Source organism: Microcaecilia unicolor, chromosome 1 (genome assembly GCF_901765095.1).
Source record: "Microcaecilia unicolor chromosome 1, aMicUni1.1, whole genome shotgun sequence".
NCBI lineage: Eukaryota > Metazoa > Chordata > Amphibia > Gymnophiona > Siphonopidae > Microcaecilia > Microcaecilia unicolor.
The window spans coordinates 505,762,461-505,783,661 of NC_044031.1; the positions used below are offsets into that span (position 1 = coordinate 505,762,461).

General features: G+C 41.0%; 1 long non-coding RNA gene across 1 annotated transcript; it reads left to right on the top strand.

Moving 5' to 3' along the window:
• Window positions 1–2,447: 2,447 nt before the first annotated feature.
• LOC115460377 lies at window positions 2,448–21,072 on the top strand. The gene is made up of 3 exons (XR_003940474.1): window positions 2,448–2,565; window positions 17,236–17,238; window positions 21,062–21,072. It is a non-coding gene; the product is annotated as an uncharacterized LOC115460377 (long non-coding RNA).
• Window positions 21,073–21,201: the final 129 nt, after the last annotated feature.

Genomic DNA, 21,201 nt, shown 5'->3' on the forward strand with positions numbered 1-21,201 from the left:
CTACGCCAAACTTTGGGCACAAGGATTTACACCAACTGAAATCCTGAGTGCATCTTTAGTGAATGTTCCTGACTCGCCCATGCCCCTTCCATGACCACACCCCCTTTTGAGTTACATGCTATGACTCTGATGCTCAAAACTGGTGCTGTTCCCAATAGTGCCATAAAAATACTGCAGAACAGCACAGAACTACAACGTCCTAATGAGATGCAAATGCGCTCATAGCACTGAACATTAGGTAGTTCAGTGGTAGGATTGTGCTTTGGCATAGGAGGATTGTCTTTTGTGATTGTGCAGAAAAGTTCTGCAGAAAGCTCAGTTCCTGGCATGCACTTGCTAAAACCTGAATGTGAAGGGCACATTGGCATCCGTTTTCTATGGCATAAATATAAACATTTTTAGTTTTTTGTTAGCTTCAATGCTTATGTTAAGACGCAGGAAACAGATGCCAATGTGTGTTTTCACTTTGGGCATATTTAATTTTTTTTTAGTATGGCGCTTTAAAATGAGATGCAGTTAAACAGATGCCAATGGTATGCTTTCGTTTGATTTTGCTGTTTCTCATGACCAGTGCTTAAGGGTTTGCACAGGCTTCCTTTTGCTTCTAAACGCAATCAAAACCATCAGATTTTGCAGAAAAATTCATGAGAGAAGCATGAGAATCATGAGAAATCCTAATACCTTTTCTGACCTGGCGTTATTTTTTGCAGCAGCAAGCCAGTTTTGTTTCAGGTGCTCTTTTCTGAGCATTGAGGAGGAATACAAAATGACCTCATTAACATGAATTTGAATACATTAGCATGCCACTTGCGTTGTTCATCTGCACGTTTGTTTGTTCCCATGCTCCAGGCCTCTGAATGTTCTGTGCAATAAAATGCAGACTAATGGCCCGCTAGTATGGCGCTAATGGCCTCTAGCACCCGTGTTTACTTTTGAGCATTGGGGCCTATAAGATTTATATGCAGATCTTTATAAAATGGCGCTTAGCAAGATGCATGCTCAAATCCAAATTGTTGTCAATTAATGCAAAAATTGATAGTTAGCGCCTAATTATTAGTGCTAATTGGCTCATTATCCAATTTAGTTATGTGTGCTTCTCAGGACAGCACACTATTTTATGTGTGGAAATTTGCATATCATTTATAGAATTTGGGGGTAACTGATTAGCATGTGATCAGAGTGTGAGCCCTTATCATCTATAAATTTGGTGGAGGTAAGGACTCATGTGCTAATCTTTTTTAACGGCCAAATCTGATTGCAGTGGTACAAATGTGTCATGGCCATGACCATGCCCCCATGTCCAGACTCACCTTTTCTTCCAATGGTCAGGTACTGCAGCTTCTCCGGACTGCCTTCTCCCTCTATTGATGCAGCTGCTGCCTGTTTCCCTACTAGCCAAGCCTCACTCTGGTCTTCCTGCATCCAAGCCTCACTTCAGAGTCGGCCCAAGCCTCATTCCAGGGCACCAGAGGTTCTGACATCATCAGTGAAGACCTTGATAAGCAACTTTGGGCCTTTCGTGCTTTGTCTTCCCAAGAGGTCTTTTAGCCTTGTCTTCGTGTTCCCTGTTTTGTTCCAGTTCCTGCCATATTCCTGAAGCTTTGTTCCTGCCTAGCCTTGTTCCTGAAGCCTTGCTCTTGTGTAGCCTTGTTGCTGTGAGTCTTGTTCCTGAAGCCTTGTTTCTGCCAAGCCTTGTTCCTATGAGCATTGTTCTTGCATACTTTGTTTCTGAGCCTTGTTCTCATTACCTTGCTCCTGAAGCCTAGTTCCTGTGTATCCTGGCCCCTGCTACAGGCAAGCCCTGTTCCTGGCTCCTGCTACAGTCTGGGCCTGTTCTTGGCTCCTGCTATAGCCAAGCCCTGTTACTGGTTTCTGCTATAGCCAAGCCTTGTTCCTGCTCCAGCCAAGCCCTGTTCCTGCCTTGTCTCTTGCTTTGCTTCCATTTGTTCTTGTCTACCTATCCTGTTTCTGCCTAGTTCCATCCCTGCTTTGTATGCTGTGTTTTGTGCCTTGTCGTGTTTTTCTCTTTTTCATGTCTGGATCCAGTTCTTGCCCTGCCTAGCCTTGCCTTGTCTGAACCTAGTTCTAGCATCGTTTCCTTGTCTTACCTTGTTCCTGTCTGGGTTCAGTTCTAGCCCTGTTGCCTTGCTTTCTTTGCCTCATCTGGATCCAGCTGCTGTCTTGCCTGTCTGTTTTGTAAAGTTGTGCATTGCCTTGCCTTGTCTTATCCAGTCCTTGCTTTACCTTTGTCTTGTCTTTTTTGGACCCAGTTTTAATCTAGTTCCATGTCTTGCCATGTTCTGCCTGGGTTCCAGTTCTTCCCAAACCAGAACTACAGCAGGCTCTGCTCCCAGCATGGGCTATTTCTGGCATAAGCCCTTACTGCCACCTCAGTGGCTGGTGGCAAGTGCTCCCCCCCCCCCCCCAAATGGCTGTGTGGCAAGTGCAAACTTAAAGCATGTCCATTTCATTTTTTTGACCTTTTTACCCACTGCGATAAATAGGGCCTCAGTGTGCGGCAAAAATGGCCTCTGCCGCTAGTGCAGAGCCCTTTTTATCACAGCTGTGCAAGGCCCTTTTTATCATAGCTTGATAAAAGGACCCCTAAATGTGTTTATTCCACAGCACTTTATGCTCTTGCTTTTTGCCTTAGGTCTATTGTTTCCTCCTGGTGTGAATGCTAAGAATATGGATTTCTTTTCAGGATTTGCTTTCACCCTACGCTACACTAAACCTGTGTTCCCCTTTAATTCAAAGTAGCCCTGTTTGATAATACTCTTTTCACTTATATATTATCAATAGAAATCAAACAAAATAAAACATGGAAAAGAAAATAAGATGATACCTTTTTTATTGGACATAACTTAATACATTTCTTGATTAGCTTTCGAAGGTTGCCCTTCTTCATCAGATCTAAGGACCAACTATACTGGTTGGGTAATGTACTCTTCTGCTTGCCTAATGGATCTTTACTCTTCCCTTCTTGCTAATTTTGCCTGTTCTCCTTCTGTATCTAGTTGTATTTTCTGAATTAATCTTTTTGCTTTTCCTTTCTGTCCTCCATTTTTAGAGAACCACAGTGCTCTCTGAATTATTTTTCTCTTGCTAACACTCCAACACAAAGATTAGCTGCTATTTCAATACTTCCTTTTTATTGTTGGTCTTTGTTCTTCTGTTACTTTTAGATCCCCTACTTTGATGAAGTTTCCTTAACATAATCATATTTATTTATTTATTTATGACATTTATATCCCGCAATAGCCCGAGTAGAACTCAGGTTCAATGTGGCTTACACAATAATTAGAAAAGAATGAACATGTTCAAAATATATTAACAGAATGTAAAATACATCATATAATGTTAGACAAGTAATTAAATACCTACATCCCTGTTTACTAAGCAGTGCTAAGAGCACGCTAACCATTAGCACACTCCAACTGTGTAGGCACCCATATTATTCCTATGGGCGCCTACACGGTTAGCACGTGATAATTTTAGGCACACGCCAACAATGTCAATACACCTTAGTAAACATACCCCTTTGTGATTTAAGCTAGATAATTGAACTATGGAGGAAAAAGGTAAGGGCTAGGATTGTGTTTACTTTGAACCACATAATATGATGATCAGTGGGGCTCAATAACATTTGTCAGTTCCAGTTGCAGTGGAACTTCAGTACCAGGGGGCTCTTTAACCAATTGCCTGAGAGAAAGCTCTTGCAAGACTTCTACGATTCCCTTGCTTGTAGATGATTCAGCTGCTAGTGCTCTTCAGTCTATATTTCTAATTTGCATGCTCTCTTTTAAATCACTTCTATGAATATGATATCTATTTCTTCCTCTTGAAATGGCGGCCTATACTGTAGTTCATACCAATACAGATAAATTTACCAAGATTTAATAGATTTTCAAATGGTCTCTCTATCAAAAGACTAATGATCAACAAATTTACCAGTTTTTGATTTGGTCCATAGTACCATGGTTGGGAAACTGCATAACCTTAGGACTTTGATTAACCAAATATTTATATGCTTTTCAGAAGAGACAGTTTTACTCAATGGCAGATGTGCTCAAGGCTTTTTGTCTACCGCTGGTCAACACAGATTACACTCCTGCAAAGTCCGAATGCAAGGAAACACAGAAGCACAGAATAGGACGGCAAATCAGAAGTGCAAGGCCCATCTAGCCTGCTCATTAACATTAATCTTTCACTTTTAGCAGTACACTACGTGCCACATCGTGGAGCTTAAATTTGCTTCTCTAAGCATGCATATGGTATATCCTTCTTACAATGAATTCTCCTTTTGACACAAAAAAATAATATTCATCATATTTGGCAATTCAACGTATCAGTACAAAATACAGCAGTTTCCAGGTAATCTGTGTTTGCCGAGTAAGACAATATGATGAATATTTCCAACAGTGAAGCAGATTTATAGGTACTTGCTTATGTTAGCGCTATCTCCCTTTACAGATGCAACTGAGAAATGATAATTATGTATTTACAAAAAGAGACATGCAGGCTGAAAGTTAATCCAAGAATGAATGCACGAAAGCTTAAGGTTTTGATTCTGCTGCCTGTGTTAATTTAGCCTCTATCCTAGGTCTTTCTTTTGTATGAATACATTTTGTTTCTTATATCTTTATTTATTTACTTTTGTGAACACAAGATAGGTACCTTTAGTTATGGCTGACCCCTTCCTTTTACAATTCTCCTTCTTTCAGTCCGCTCCTCAGTCTTTTGTGCTATATTCCTGTTTTGCGCATAGCAATATGATGCCTGCCTCAGATACTCATAAGGGTCTGCACAGCAGAGGCTTGATTTATTTACCTTCATCGTGATCAGGCAGGAAAAATGCAGTGATTTCTTTCGGTAACCTCTGGCACGTATGTCTTTTAAGAAATAAAGGAGAAATAAGGAGAAAATGGGAATCTTCATGATGCTCTTCATTTTGGGCCAGATGTGCTGAACCTTTTTCCCATAGACACAAAATGAGAAAAACCCTATTAATAGGTCAGACATTTGTGACTGCTTAGAATATTCTGTGCAGTCACTACTACTGGTGCTTTGATTTTAAAGAGCTCTCTCCCCCCCCCCCCCCTTAAAATTGTTGATGCTGTTTCTCTTGTGAATGAAATATGTGGAAAAGAACTAGAATATTGGAATCCTGAAATGGGCATTACACTGGGAGATTCATAATAACAGATTGCTATGATGGAGCATATCTGTCATGGTTCAAAATAAAATCACAATCCATTCAATATCTAGCTTTATTTATTTATTTATGTTACATGTATACCTTTATTGTGGGTTGCAGACAATACATTTCAAAATGCTACAATGGAATGGTGCCAAGGACGCAGGATTTAGACATATCTTTGATGTTTGTAGTGCTATTGAGGTACAGGAGAATAGTATGACTAATATTCAAAACTAGCTTTAATATGAACATCAGACACAAAAAAACTAAAAGAAAAGAAAAACACTTTTAAAAAATGTCTTGCTAGCTGTCTTGGTTTATGTTTAACAGACAACAAAAAATATGCTCATCAAACAGAAAATCAAGCTATCTTAAAAAAAAAAAGTCATGAACCCCCCCCCTCCCCCCCCCCCAAAAAAACTTCAAGGGCATTCTTTCCCACACCCTTCCGCCAAAGCACCTGTGTGGACTTTCATCTACAGCCTGTCAGTTTCTACACCAACCAGAAGAGCTGGGATTTAATTCCTGAACTGGATAGTTCATTTCCTACAGCTTTTCTGTGTTCTATCCTACCATTAAATCGGGGCTGATGTCAGCACACTAAAGACACATCCATAGCCAGGCCTTTGACATTTGACAAAGGGCAGTGGAAAATGGTTTGTGAATACTTGCCTTTTATATCTTTTCCTATATAAGTAGATGCTATTTTGCTGTATCACAAAGATGTTCACATTTACAACTCTCTTTGTTCCCGGTGTTACATTGTCTATATACTCATGCTTTGTTTAAGGGACAAGCATTTCATTATGTTTTGAATTTGACGAGAATCTGTTATCTTTGTGATGATATCCTTATTGACCTATCACTGTTCCTCAATGCTGAAGCTTCATGAAAAATGATAAAAAGCAAGATATTATCTCATCCTTTTCACCTTGCTATTGGTTATTACGCACATGCACACACACACACACACACACACACTAGCAAAAAGGCCTTCATGGACGCAATGCATCACTTCTTATGAAACATTATAAATTGCTCAGATAGTCTTCACATTTAAACACAGTGCTTACAAATGACATGCATCACTTCAAATATATATTTTTGCAAGTATATATGTGTAATCAAACATTTATGCAGATAACAGAAGACAAGATAAATGTTAACACTTGTAAATGCTTAAATACATTTATTTGCTTATTGGCCTGTTTGCATCTGACCATAAGAGAATAAGGAATATAACTGCTTAGCACTTTCACTTGCCATGGTTCTTCGCACTATCAACATTTTTATAAGACATTAAACTAGTTGAGCATTAAACAATTTCTCTATTGTTTTGTCAGTGTACTTCTGTATTTTTTTAAATATATACATCTAACCCATGATTTGAAAATGTGCTTTCTCCTGCACAAATGGGAAGATACCCGCTTAGAAAAAAAAAATCCTATCTATAGCTTCCTAGCGGCTAGCTAACATGGATCCTTCTCCCTTTGAAGAGAAAGAGAGAGAGAGAGAGAGAGAAAGAGAGAGTGAGTTAATCTATCTATAAATATATATGGTATGTATATATGCTTCAGTGATATCTGGATGTGATGAGGCATAAAACTCTGTTCTGACACATTAGTAGTCTGGCATTTGAGACCAATGGGAAAAATAATTATCTAAACAGTGCGTGTTTCTTTTTTTTTTTGGCTGATATTAACCTGCAGTGCACAAAGCATGCTTCTATAGGTTACATGCAAGAGAAATTGCAGAAGAGTGATTGGGCAGTGTTATTCTGCAGAGCAAGTCATGTTTGTGCTTATCCAGTAAGATTTAGAAATAATCAGATTCCATCCTGAGGGCCCGAATTTTCAGAAAACAGAGCAATGACGCTTGGCTGCAGATGTGCCGTTCAAAAGATTGATCACATAACTGCATAAATAGAGCCAGCGTTATGTCTTACTGTTATTTAATGAAGTATGAGAACAGGTAGGAGTCATGGAAAAAATCAGCTACAAAATAAATACTGTGCATTCTTTCAAAGTATTTCCATACTGAATAGCTATTAAAAGAAAGTAAAAGCAGACATAATTTGTGTGTGTGTGTGTGTTGGGGGAGGGTCAGAATAAGGGTGTAATTCATTTTGTGACATTTATCTATGAAAAAATATATAATCAATAGCATTTGAAAATAGAGCTCCACGGTCTATTTTGCCACAAACTTAAAATGAAAGAACCTCTTTTGTCTGTTGGGTACAAACTGTATTGTACAACATGTAAACCGCTTTGGTTGTACCACAAGAAGGCTTTAGCCTTACCCTTACATTAATCCTCTCTCTGGATACTGTTTTATACATTCCATGATGCTTTTCTGTACTGTTACTTGATGCATGGTTTGACAAAATGATGCATTCTCATTGTACTCCACGTCATGAATTATTTCTACCCATCTCCACTGGGACATTAGGACCCCTTCCCCTTCTTGAAATGTTCTGGGTAAACAATCAATAAAATGCCTATTAAAACCAAACTCATTTAGGTGGAACTAGTGGACTGAATTAAAGTGGTATACACTGCCTCTGAAATTATATCATACAGAACAGTAATGTGGTGGCTGGTTTGACAGTATTTGTACCCAGTTGGTCAGATTAACAGTACTGCTTTAATAACAAGCAAGTGGGAAGGTCAGACAAGAGTTTAAAAAAAAAACTGTGGCTAACCTTCCCAGATGTTTTATATAGATAGGGAGGTTATACAGCACATGCATCTTCCTCTGACTCAACTATTACAAAACTGCACAATCCATGAAGTGTCCTTTGCAGTGGCACTAATATCTGGAAACTGTTATCCACACGGAAAATTAGTGCGCCCAGCACAGTCGAAACATTGCTTACAACTTACTTGAAGGAAAAGCAATCCCTGCCTGGGCATTTTCAAGTAGCTTGTCTATAATTGAATTTGAAAATTTGGTGTCTTGTTTTTATTTTCTTGAGAGCCTTTTAATCATGGCTCTCATAGGCTCTATGAACTACGACGTGCCCTCCAACAGTAGGCAAGATTCATAGTGATGGCTACTGATTTTCATAGATTCATGCCCATGAAACATTTCGCATGAATCAGATTGCTAGCATCAGTACTGAGAACTGAAAGAGAATAGTGGTTGACAACAATAAATTTTTAAAAAATCCTGACAAAAATAGGATTTTCCTAGCACAAAAGAAAGACTGCTTCCTTAAAAAACTGACAAATATTACAGCTAACATTTCACCAGGAATTCAGCATTCAGAACAATATTTCATTGTATAGCAGAATATATGGAAGCTGTATTTAGAAAAATGGGAGCTATGATATGCAATGTTGTTACATGGGGATATACAGAAATTTGTTTATTCTGAGAGAGAAAGAGAGAGATGTACTTCAGTGGAAATAATTTATCAACTACCCAACATTATTTTTATGAAGATGAAAATCACAGCTTCATAGTGTCATATGTACAGCAGGGATCTGCCATTCCTAGACTTGTGACACAGATAAACCTGGACATTATAATGTTAAACTCTGACACAGCAAACACTATTATTCTTCTATTACAAAGATGATACATGCTGAAAAGTTAAAAAAGCAATTTGACTGTTACTGAGTGCTAGGCTTCCAAACATTGCATTGATCCTTTCCCTTTAAAATATAAAATGAAAAAAAAAAGTTATTTTTTAGATAGAAATATATGTGAAACCAAGAAACATTTGATTATAATGAAAGCTGCGCCTACACTGACATGCATATAATGGGGATCAGGAAACAATTGAAAAATAAAACAACCACACTGGTTGCAGAGTTAAAAGATGTCACTTATTTTTCAGTAATCTATGGACTCTGGCCCTTGAAAGCTCATGCCTCAATAAACTGGTTAGTCTGTAAGGGGTCACCTGCCTCTGCCATGTATAGATTTAAATCCTTTTCTTCTCTTTCGGCTAAGAGTGAAATGATCTTATTAATACAATTTATGCTTAATGTGCAATGGTTGGTCCTAAAAATCACAATATGGCCAAAAATTAAACCTTAAATGTAAGTGGGATTTGGAATGGATGGGCCAAGAGTTTAGGAAAGAACAGCAAAATTTAGTGACTTTCCACATAATTTATGATTCCATGAGTAGCAAACATAACTTTAAAAAGGGTAAGAAATCTGCTTAAATTTATATGTGGATTTTCAGGAGTCACATGGATAGCACCTCTGTAAATGTACATAATTTAAACAGATTACCTATCTGTTTAAAGTTTCTGAACCTTAACAGATTGCCTTGAAATAAATATAACACCCAATTTAAAGGCATGTGGCTAGTACATACCTCATCCATATTCTTCTGCTGGGCAAAGCTGAATTAACTGATCTAAATGGCTGATTATCTGCCTTCATGCAGTGCTGATATGAACCAAGTCCTACATTTTCAAGATTATCTTGCCATGTTTTTCTTTTTGAGTATTAAGTTTGATATATCAAATTCTAAATTAATGACATAGAAACCTTGAGCCTCGTAATATCATGGTGCTAAATACTCCATAGCTCATCCAGTCTATCTGACTTTCCTACCTACTGCAGTACCTACACCCTTACCCTCAGTATGCCTTTTTTCATATTTGTGTTTCATTGCTGAAGTGGACTAAATATTTGACATATTTGGAAGCTCTATCTGCATAGTCAGTCCCATCAGGGGGTAGATTCAAGAAGTGTGCCAAAAATGAGGTGCCAAAAAATTGTGTGTGTGTGTGTGTGTGGGGGGGGGGGGGGGGGGTCCTTTTACAAAGCCGCGCTAGCATTTTTAGCTTGCTGTAAAAATCAGCTACTGGTAAACACTGAGGTGCCCATTATATTCCTATTATAATCTCAGCATTTACCGCCAGCTGATTTTTACTGCAAGATAAAAATGCTAGCACAGCATTGTAAAAGGCCCCCCTGAGTGCTAAGTGAGCGTTTATGCCACGTCAAAGGCTGGTGTACATGCTTGTGCCTGTCAGTTGTATGCAAGGCTTTTTTTGAGGGGGTACTTGGGGGTACTGAGGACCGGCACCTTTTCCATTGCCTGCTAAAATTGACCCATGGTTCACAAGTTTTAATGAAAGAGCTCAGGCTCTACGCACCAATTCTGCCCTTTCATAGATTCTGTGACTGGTTGCAGGGGGCCTGGCTATTGTGGGATGGATCCCTCAGTGATCACCCCACCCCTGAAGAGTGATCTGGCATTTCAGTACCGGCACCTTTTTTGCTAGAAAGAATGCACTGGTTGTATGTGTAAGTGATATTATTCTATAAACTTAGGGGTGAATTCTAGAAGGGGCACAAAAAACTTGGCACTGAAAATTTCACATGCTGATTGCTATTCTTTTTAAGGGTATGCGTCCTTTATAGAATAGCGCTTAGGGCATGAACTACTCCTAACTTTAAGCAAAGGCAATTACACTAGGTATAAACACCAGGGCCTAAATTAGGTGCGGTTCAGCTGAATTCTGTATTTAGGAATGCCCCCCAAACTGTACACATGTTAGGATTTACACGTGCATCATTATAGAATACAATCTGCGTGTAAATCCTAATTAATGCCAATTAACACCAATAGTTGGTTGTTAGCAGTCAATTATTGGTGCTGATTGGCTTATTCAACAGATAAGTTGCGTGCGTAAATGGGCTACGCATGCTGATTTACACGCGCAGCTTTAGTTGCTGTTCATAGAATCTGGGGGTTAGCACACAAGTACCTGACAAACCCCAGACCCACCCATACCCCTCCCATATAAATGGCCCTTTTGCATTTACACGCTATAGAACTTAGGTGCTAAGTTTATGGAACAGCACCCAAATGCATTTAGTCAAGTGACTGCAAAATAGTGTAAATTAATGCGGATTGGGAGTGGGGGAATTCATCAGAGCTTTAGCAAACACTAATGATAGTAGCATGTGCTAAATGTTAAGATGCTCATTTTACACCTATGGACTTCTTAGTATTTAGCGTGTACTAAGTCCGTAAGTGCATGGTAAAGCTTTGATGAATTCCCCTAATGTCACCTAAAGGTCATTATTGGCAGTTAAAGCCAATTAGCACCAGTTTAAATAACTAAGGGGTCTTTTACTAAGCTGCAGTACAAGGGGGCCTGCACTAGCATCAGCACATATTTTTGATGTGCGTTGAGGCCCCCTTTTACCGCAGCAGGTATAAAGCTGGGGGGGTTTTTCTCAAAAAGAAATGGCTGTGCAGTAAGTGAAAATACCATACCCAGATCACTAAACACAACTCACTAATATTGATAACTCAACAACCAAAACTGGCATGACTTTTTCAATATTTTTAATATTTTAAATCTTTTAATGTACTTAAATCTGTCAATGCACTAATTGCTCTTGGATCACAATCTTTCATAAAGTGCACAAATAAACTTAGATGCTCCAGCTTGCGTGATGATTCCAACGGTCCCGTTTCGGTAATCTTCCTCAGGGAACCACACCGCAAGACATTTGTTGATGAATTCTCCAGCATAGTAACATAGTAACATAGTAAATGACGGCAGAAAAAGACCTGCATGGTCCATCCAGTCTGCCCAACAAGACAAACTCATATGTGCTACTTTTTGTGTATACCCTACTTTGATTTGAAGCATTAGCTATCAACAAATGTCTTGCGGTGTGGTTCCCTGAGTAAGATTACCGAAACTGGACCATTGGAATCATCACGTAAGGTGGAGCATACAAGATAAGTTTATTTGTGCACTTTATGAAAGATTGTGATCCAAGAGCAATTAGTGCATTGACAGATTTAAGTACAATAAAAGATTTAAAATATTAAAAATATTGAAAAAGTCATGGGGTTTTTTCAGTCAATGATGCCTTTTTTTTGCGTGCAACTGATTGTTTTGAGTTGTTGCCTCAACAGTTGAGACTTTCCCCCTTTCAATATAGACACTACAGCACTGCCAGTGTGCAGTAAGTGAACCACTTGCCGCGTGGCCAATTCAGGGGGGGGAACACTTAGGGTGGTGGGTAAGAGCTCCCACGCTAACTTGGCGGCAACCGGGCAGTGCACGGCACTGCCTGATTACCGCTAGATAAGCACCGGCGCTACAAAAATAGAAAATATTTTTTAGTGCCGGAAATGGCATGAGCTGAGGATGAGAACTACCACCAGGCTCCTGCGGTCGTTCCGGATCGGCATTTGCGGCAAGCCTGTTGCCGCGGGCCAAGCCATTAGTAAAAGGGCCCCGAAGGTAGGTGCTATCCTACAATTTGCAGACCCAATTGTGTGCTCAGATTTAGAGATTTAGGGGATAAGAATTTTGCTGTGCAGAATGCCATAAGAAGCAGCAGCAGCAAGCCTCATTGAGAGCAAACCCGGGACCTGAAAAGCAGGATACATAATCATAATAAAAAAAAGCTTCTAAAACATTAATCCTTTAAAAAATTGCCCAAGCAAGAAGAAATATGACCTGGCCATGAACCCAACAAAGGGTTCACTAATTGTGCGATATTGCTCTTACTGTGCGTTGTCTACCCCAAGGCTCATTTCAGTCTTATGAGTTGCAGATAGAATGCTATAATGGTGTTAGCAAATGACCCCTGAAGAGAGGAACAGAATCCATAAATCGGCATATGCTTATTTTTAGCACTTAATTGCATGTATTTGGTTTGCACTATACCAGAAGTCCTCAGGACCTACTCATCCATTTGGGTTTTCAGAATGTCCTCAATGAGTATTCTTGAGAGGTATTTGCAGGCAGTGAAGACAGCACATACAAAACCAGAGTGGGCTGATTGGCCCTGAAACTGGGTTGAGAAGTACTGGTGTACACAAGCTCTACAAAATAATAAACAGGGGAATCACTTCAGGGTCTCAGGGATTAGAACTCTGTCATGTTAGGCCTAGCACTACTAAACAGCACACACTGATGCAGTTAATGTGCATTAGTAGTAAATAGGTCCCTTTGCATAAGATGGGACCTTTGCTTAATAATGGGTGTCATTGTGGATTTGCATACGGTAATGTGCTAGCGCCTATTTGTACTAGTCCTTAGTCTATACTGCTGCCATATATAGGCTTGTGTCACTAAAGAATTATTACCACACTGGTCACAAAGAAAAGAGAATCCGAAATAACCTGAAACCCTGCACAGAGATAAATCATGACATGGTATAAGACTATTGTATTCCCTCCATCTAAGTTCCTGCTGATTTTCAGCAATATTCCTAACTTTATCTGCTCAAATCAAACAGCACAAAATCATATCATATGACAAGAGGAAATGTTTGGTTTTGTAATTTTTTTTTTTTTTTAAATAATGGATTTCTGGGCTGCCAGTTTTTGGTGCCTTTTCCCCAATTTATCATAAAATGTCCCTTCTTTTTGTTGCTGCTGATTTGACTTCTAGGAGTCATCTCAGATTTCTCTTTAGTAGTGCCGACAAAAAAAAAAACATACATCTGACTTGGCTATTTCTTATGCACCACCATTGTATCTATATGTATATATATATTTTTTTTAAATTTCTTTATTGATATTTTATAATATATCACAAAACAATGTTGTATCTATATGTATAAATGAAAGACACAATGCTGTGTCATTGTGCTGGGGGCTGGGCGGTCGCCACGACTCACTCACTCACTCAGGCACATTTAGTTCTTGAAGTAGTTTTTGCCTTCTTTTGTTGTTTTTTTAAACAGTTTACAGGCTCAAACACAATTGATGGTTTGGATCTGAAACATCTGAAATCTCGTGCTAAATTTAGAGGATAATCAATTTACCAACTAAACATACATGCACACACACCCACACAAACATACACATAAACATATACATACCCGCATCACACCTACATGCACAAGTACACACCACCACACAAACATTAACTCACCTACATCACACCCACATATGCTCACATATACATACATACATACACACACACATTCACATATGCATACCATATGCCCACATAATCAGCTAGACATGTGCGCACACATACACACACACATATGTGTGTGTGTATGTATGTATGTATCAGTATAAGAAGAAAAGGGGAATTTTCATATATGTATGTATATGTATGTTCTGTCCATTCTCAGTATTGTTAGGGCTTAAATTTCCACATGAAGGTAACTAATGTATAATGTTTTCATGTTTGCTGATTCTAAGTGGTGCTTGACATCATGGAAAGGACTGTGAATCTTTGACTTCCACAATGAAGAGTTGACCTCATTCTTAGTGTAACTACCTTGTCATGCTAACGTCCTTTCCCTACGCTGCAGTCATGTTTCTTGCCTTCTTGGAAAGGTTTGTGCTTCTATTTCATCAAACAGTAATGAATGATTTGATGGCTGCAACCCTTGCTTGCACTGTGTTGCGACGTCTAGCATAGAAACTGAAATAAGAGGAAAAAAATTCAGGCCAGTTAACCTGCCCTGTGTCTCCTAGTAAAATCACCGACACATTTCTCTTCTATTCGTAATGATGTTTGGGTATAATTTGATGTCATAAACAGCTTTATAAATAGAAAACCTAAATTGCTGGCAGTGAAATAAGAAGAAAAATGGTTTCTGACAGATTAGATGCACAGGTCAAGATTAAACAATGAGGGGGTGCAAGGTCTTTGTTATGCAGAAGGCCTGCTGGTCATTTCAGCCCAACCTTAAGTGTCACTAAACCCAGCTGATGACAGATGGCAGGACTGCCTTTGCAAATGTTCACCTTAAAAAGAAAGGAGGTATGGAAATGTCCTATATTCATTAGGGATCTTCGAAATGCCCCCTGATTAACACCAGTGAGAATCAATTTTATCGAGGGCGTTCTGAAAACTGTTTTACGATTTGGGATTGTAGTAAGTGTACATATTTAAATGCCTTTGTCTCTTTCACGCGAGTGTACAAAATGTCAGACTACCTTGAAAAGAAAAATGAAGGTTGCAAATAGATACTCAACCTGCACAGAGATGGCTTTCAAGCACTAAAGCAAATATTCATATCAAGCAATTTATTTCACAGTGTGTGCGAATGACCTATTCTTTGTAACCTTACATTACTGAACATTTTCCACTAAGTTAACCTCGGGGAACGCATAGTTCAAAATCTACATAATCTGTCCACCCTTTCATTCCTGTGACTTCCTTATCTTTCTCTCTACTTCTTTACTTGAGTTTTTTCTTAAAATGTCACAAGAAAATACATACCATACCTGCTTAGGCATCTGTGTTAGACAATTCCCACACTGCATACATGACCCAATATGCTGTGTAAAGCATTTTTCTCAGGCTTTAAATATTTAGGGGTCCTTTTTCTAAGCTGCAATAAGCACTAATGTGTGCTTACTGCAGCAAAAAAAAAAAAAAAAGGCCTATTTAGGAAGCAGTAAGGGCTCCCACATTAAGGGAGTCCTTATACCAAGCTGACGCTGGTGTCAGTGTGTGGATTTTCCATGCACTGTGGCCAAGTTTAGAGTGGGGGAGGAGGTAAAATGACTGCCTTGCTTTATATTTTTGTAATGGCCACACACTAAATTCCCCATTAGTTTGTGGCCCTTACCGCGCGAGCCCTTACCTCTACCTATTTAGGAGGCTGTAAGGGCTCCCCCATTAAGAGGTCCTTTTACCAAGCTGCGCTAAAAAAGTGGAGGGCACTGGTGTCAGCCTATCCAGCTCATTTTCAAAAGAGATCCCCGGCCATCTTCTGACACAAATCGGGAGATGGCCAGCGATCGCCTGAAACCAGCCAAATTGGTATAATTGAAAGCCGATTTTGGCCGGGTTCAACTGCTTTCCGTCGCGGAGCCAGTGAAACTTCAAGGGGGCGTGCAGGCAGAACGGGGGCGGGATGGGGCGGGATGGGGGCGGGACAGGGGCGTACTCATGAGATGGCCAGCTTCGCCCGATAATGGAAAAAAAAAGCCAGGCTTGAGGAGCATTTTGCCGGCTTTACTTGGTCTCTTTTTTTTCACAACCAAGCTTCACAAAGGAGCCCCAACTGACCAAATGACCACCGGAGGGAATCGGGGATCACCTCTCCTTACTCCCCCAGTGGTCACCAACCCCCTCCCACCCAAAAAAAATAAACAACTTTTTTGCCAGCCTCCATGCCAGCCTGAAATGTCATACCCAGCTCTCTGACAGCAGTATGCAAGTCCCTGGAGCAGTGTTTAGTGGGTGCAGTGCAGTGCACTTCAGGCAGGCGGACCCAGGCCCATCCCCCCCCCTACCTGTTACACTTGTGGTGGTAAATGGGAGCCCTCCAACCCCCCCCCAAAAAAAACCCACTGTACCCACATGTAGATGCCCCCCTTCACCCCTTAGGGCTATGGTAGTGTTGTACAGTTGTGGGTAGTGGGTAGTGGGTTTTGGGGGGCTCAGCACACAAGGTAAGGGAGCTATGTACCTGAGAGCTATTTTTATTTTTAATTTTTAGAAGTGCCCCCTAGGGTGCCCGGTTTGTGTCCTGGCATGTGAGGGGGGCCAGTGCACTACAAATGCTGGCTCCTCCCATGACCAAATACCTTGCATTTCGCCGGGTTTCAGATGGCCGGGCCCGGTTTCCATTATGGCTGAAAACCGAAGCCGGCCATCTCCTCTACACCCGGCGATCGATTTAGCCGGCCCCAACCGTATTTCGAAAATATGGTTGGCTCTGCCCCTTGCGGCGCCGCCCCGAAGATGGCCAGCGAGCTATTTGGCCAGCGCCATTCGATTATGCCCCTCCACGGGTTTTCCATGTGCTGTGGCAACTTTTAGCATGGTGGTAAAATGGCCGCCTTGCCATATATTTTTGTAATGGCCATGCACTAATTTCCCCATTATTGCATGGCCATTACCGCAGGAGCCCTTTCCACTAATCAGGTAGCACACATTAATATGCCCGTGGTGCCTGATTAGTGCAGACACACCTACTCTCCACCCATGGGTACGCCTCCTGCGCTGAGTTTTGAGCCTCAGCGCATCCCGCGGTAGTGCCCTTTTAGCACACTTTGGGCCCACATTAGGCCTACTGTGCCTTAGTAAAAAGGTCCCAAACTCTAAATTAACCAGCTAGTATGTGCTAATCAGCTGGTTAACGCATATATGCATATTTCCTGGCCATCACTTTCAGAATACTCAACTTCACATCAATTACATCCTTATTACAATTTAGCAATTGCTAAATTGTAATAAGGATGTAATTGATGTGAAGTTGAGTATTCTGAAAGTGATTTACTATACACTCACTTCACCACTCTAATTGGATGTATTTTCTGGCCATGGTATGCCCCCTTTCCAAAAAAAAAAAAAAACATTTAAAATGTATAAATGTGTGCTTAGCATCTGCAAAACGCTTTAATGCACACCCTATGGCTTAATACCCTTTAGTAAAAGGGCTCCTAGGTTGCTCTTTTGGCCTTATTCATTTTAAAGCTGGATTTCAGTGTAGTTACAGTAGTCCGTGATTTAGCACAACTTAAACTAAAAGTATTTTCTGTTGAATGTGTTCCAAAACTTCTAAAGACACACAGTAGCATATGTTCATGCCATTAACAACAGCAACCAAGACAAGATGAAGATCATTGGATAATTTTCTGTCAGCAGAGAGGACAATGCTTAGTTTCAGGATGTCTGATGAAGTCTTAGCTCTTTTGCATTCCAGTGAGAGAGACGGTAAATTCATTATTCTATATATGCCTCACTGTAAAGATGCAACAAAATTAAACTATAGAGGACTAAGGGGTCTTTTTACTAAACTGCAGTAAAAGGGGGTCTGCAACAGCATCAGCACGTGTTTTCGATGCACGCTGAGGCTCCCTTTTACCGTAGCAGGTAAAAGGCTGTCTTTTGTTGGGGAAAAGAAATGGTCGTGCGGTTAGTGAACTACTCGCTGCATGGCCATTTTGGGGGGGGGGGGGTGGAGCACTTATTGCCACCCATTGAGGTGGCAGTAAGGGCTTCCGCGCTAACCTGGTGGTAACTGGGCAGCACGTGATGCTGCCTGATTACCGCCAGGTAAACACAAGCGCTGCAAAATTGAAAATATTTTTGTAGTGCCAGAAATGGCATGCTGGGGGTGGGAACTACCACCGGACTTTTGCAGCAAGCCTGTCGCCACACATCAACCCTTTAATGAAGGGCCCCTAAAGAAGCCAATTCTGATCTTGTACAAGAAATTTCACTGTACCTGGAAAACTGTCAATGCAAACATGGGTGAAAAAAAACCGGTTGATATCTTCTAATAATTCAATTTTGGTGTCAGAATTTTGTCAAAATGAGTGAGTGTGTGTGAGGAAACTTTTCCAAAAAGTTACAGCTTGTAATAATAGATAAAAAAGCAGACACATAGATCACTTTTCATAGCAATGATGTATTTTAATTTGCAATAGTCGCGCCTCAGATAAACCTCAGTAATGATGTATTATTTTAAATAAGGAAATTTTTTGGGCCTTTTTACTAAACTGTGCTAAAACGTGGCCAGCGCTGTCCCCATTGTGGGGCTTTCATGCGCTGAAACTCATTTTAGCGCAGCAGTAAAATTGTCCCATTTTCCCTATTAATGGCCACACGCTAATTTCCCCATTAGCATGTGGCCACTAGCAGGTGTGCACTTACCAACACCTATTTTCTAGGGGGTAATAGGTCACGCACTAATCATGCCTTAATCGGGTAAGGCAGAGCAATGTACCTGCACTAAGCAATTAACGCAGTAAGGGGCCCTTTTACTAAGCCAAGGTAGGGCTAACGTGTGGGTACCGTGTGCTAAATCGACACTGCTGCTGGGGTACTGCAGGCACTCAGCAGTAATTCTGAAGATGACACACGCTGTTTCCGATGGTTGCAAATAATTTTCTATTTTCTACCACGTGGGGTGTTCCTAGCGGTGATCGCAGCACGGCCACATTGCTGTGCGCTGACTAATTCCGCATGAGTAGCTGATGAGCCCTTACCGCCAAATAAATAGGTGGCGATAAGGGCTCAAGCAGTAAATTGCCACGCACTACTTTTAATATTAGTGCACGGCCATTTACTGCCCCATTAAAAATAGGCCTTTTGACCTGTCACGGTTAAAAAATGGCCCAGTGCATGCTAATTTCACACATCCAAACTAGCGCAGACCACACCACAGCTTAGTAATAGGGCACCTTCATGCCTACCCTCCACTCCCATACCCTCCTCAAGCATTAAGAAATAAATTCTATTTTTTAGCCCGGGGGAAGTGTGCACCAGGGGCGTAGCCAGACTTCGGCGGGAGGGAGGTCCAGAGCCCGAGGTGAGGGGGCACATTTTAGCCCCCCCACCGGTGTCGCCGACCCCCCCCCCCCCGCCATTTTGACCCCCTGCCCCGCTGCCGCCGCCACCACCAACAACAACTTTGACCCCCCCCCCCGCCGACAACCTTCTTGACCCCCCTCCCACCGCCAACCCTCCCCCGCCACCACCGTCGCCTATATTTGCTGGCGGGGGGCCCCAACCCCCCCAGCTGAGGTCCTCTTCTTCCAGCACAAGGCTTCGTTCTGTTTCTGTGAGTCTGACGCCCTGCACATACAGCGTGCAGGACGTCAGACTCACAGAAACAGAACGAAGCCTTATACCAGAAGAAGAGGACCTCGGCTGGCGGGGGTTGGGGTCCCCTGCCAGCAAAGGTAGCTGATGGCGGTGGCGGGGGAGGGTTGGCAGCGGGAGGGTGGGTCGAGAGGGTTGTCGGCAGGGGGGTCCAGGGCCAAATCTACGGGGTCCAGGTCCCCGTGGCCCCACGTAGCTACGCCACTGGTGTGCACTGATTCCGAAACTACCATGGGAAACCTAAGTAAGCCCCGTGGCAGTGCATTTTATTTTCTGCTGCTCCATTCTCTGGGAGCACTAAGTTGTTATGTGATCCATTGTAACCTGAATGTGCATTTCCTAACAGCAGGCCAACTAAATATTTTAATATATTTTGGAAACAAATCTATATCTGACTCTTTTTTTTTTTACTTTGGTGGAGTCTGAATATCAGTTTTAAGACTGAGTTTAGAAAAGTATTTACAAATTAAAACATTGGGTCATATTAAACTTCATTTCTCAGTTAATATACAGGAGACCGAAGGGCTCATTTATAGACGAGTTATCAATGCTGTGCACTGTGAGGACATTTTTGATCTGGCTTTTTAAATAGTTTCACATATGCAGTTTTAATGTATGCATTGATGCAAAGCAATTGTATGTGTTAATTTGTTTATAGGTTTACATGCTTACCATTGATTTTTCCTCCTGAAAACACTGAATTCTTTTGGGGAGCTGTCATAAACTTCAAAACTTATTGCTCTCCCATAGAAAATGAATAACCCACAAACCTCAGCGGTGTTACTCACTAATTCATATCTTAATATAGTGAGAATTACACACCCACCTCCTCATCAGGATGTGGCAAATTCTCTATCAGATTTTAAATGCTTAAATCTCCTTCTTTATAAAGAGTGTACAGAAGGAGATTTAAGCATTTAAAATTTGATATTTAGGAGCCCTTTTACTAAGCCGTGATAGGCTCAATGCGCGTACAGCTTGTGCCAAAATTAGACTACCATCAGGCCAGCATGCCCTCATGGCAGTAATTTCAGATTTGGAGCATGACCATAACACTTGGATAAATTATTTATTTCCTTCTACGCACACCGATTCTAGTGGTAATCGGCAGTCAACAAGTGCCAACCGGTCATCGTGCGTGTATTGTGTGAGCCTTTACCACTAGATCAATGTGTGGCGTTAAGGGCTCAGGCCAGTTTTGGGTGCATGCTGGTTTCATTTTTACCGCAGACCCTTTTCCTGTCCCATTTTTAAAAAACATTGTTTTTAGTGGTAAGAACTGGTTTGGCACACGTCCGATACATGCACCAACACTACCACAGGCCATGGCTTAGTAAAAGGACCCCTTAGAGAATTTATCACATCCTGATGAGGAGGTGAGTGTGTAATTCTCACTATGTTAAGATATGAATTAGTGAGTGACACTGCTGAGGTTTGTGGGTTATTCATTTTCTGCACAATAAGGGGCCCTTTT